Source organism: Schistocerca nitens, chromosome 1, assembly GCF_023898315.1.
Source record: "Schistocerca nitens isolate TAMUIC-IGC-003100 chromosome 1, iqSchNite1.1, whole genome shotgun sequence".
NCBI lineage: Eukaryota > Metazoa > Arthropoda > Insecta > Orthoptera > Acrididae > Schistocerca > Schistocerca nitens.
Genome location: NC_064614.1, coordinates 648634950 through 648636287, shown reverse-complemented (window position 1 = coordinate 648636287; position 1338 = coordinate 648634950). Strand labels below are relative to the sequence as shown.

General features: G+C 40.1%; 1 pseudogene; it reads left to right on the top strand.

The window, feature by feature from the left end:
• The first annotated feature begins 352 nt into the window (after window positions 1-352).
• LOC126208654 (5S ribosomal RNA) lies at window positions 353-470 on the top strand (annotated as a pseudogene).
• The last annotated feature ends 868 nt before the right edge of the window (window positions 471-1338 follow it).

Sequence of the window (1338 nt, the reverse complement as noted above, 5' to 3'; positions counted from 1 at the left end):
TTGAAGTACAGAAGGTAAGTGAAAGCAAAATTCTAAGAGACGAACAGAAATGACACTTTTATTCCATGACAATAATGAAACTAAAGTCACTGGGATTCACCATGGTCCCATGGGACATGGTTCTTAATACGGTATGGTTAGATTAGATTAAATTTACTTTCATTCCAATTGATCCGTAGTGAGGAGATCCTCCAGGATGTTGAATATGTCAGAAAAACAATAATACATGACAAATATTTACAACTAAAACAAATAAGCTAAAGTACCTTCCACAGGTCCCAAGTGGAATGAACGTTTTTTTTTTTTAACACTATATGAAAGGATCATTTTACAACACTCATTTACTAAGATCGCCAACGGCCTTGCTGCAGTGGTAACACAGGTTCCCGTCATATCACCGAAGTTAAGCGCTGTCGGGCTGGGGTAGCACTTGGATGGGTGACCATCCGGTCTGCCGAGCGCTGTTGGCAAGCGGGGTGCATTCGGCCCTTGTGAGGCAAACTGAGGAGCTACTTGCTTGAGAAGTAGCGGCTCCGGTCCCGGAAACTGACATACGGCCGGGACAGCGGGTGCTGACTACATGTCTCTCCATATCCGCATCCAATGACGCCTATGAGCTGAGGATGACACGGCGGCCGGTCAGTACCGTTGGGCCTTCATGGTCTGTTCGAGAGGAGATGGATGGATGGATGATTTACTAAGATCGCATTAATGCACTGAATTTGAAATTAAAAAAAAAATATTTATAAGGTAATAAACACATAACAGAACTACTACAATACTTATTTACAATGAACGCATTACTGCACTGAAATTTCGCAGAAGTTAGATTCTACAAAATCAGTTGGTTCTACTGAGAAATTCATCAATGGAGTAGAAGGGGTTGGCCACCAATAAATCCTTTAGGCTTGTCTTAAACTGAATTTCATTGGTTGTTAAGCTTTTTATGGCTGCTGGCATGTTACTGGAAATGTGTGTTTCTGAATAATGCACACCATTTTGTACAAGAGGAAGTGACTTTAAATCCTTGTGAAGATTATTCTTATTTCTAGTACTGATTCCACGAAATGAGATGTTGGTTTGAAAAAGTGGTATATTTTTAATAACAAATTTCATTTAGGAATAAATATATTGGGAAGCAGTAGTCAGTATCCCTAGCTCCCTAAACATTCATCTGCAGGATATTTTTGCGTTCACGCCACATATAACTCTTACTGTATGTTTTTGTGCCCGGGAAACTTCAGCTTGGCTTGATGAACTACCCCAAAAAATAATGCCATGTGACATTATGGAGTGAAAGGAAGCACAGTATGCCTGCTTTTTCATTTTTATATCCCC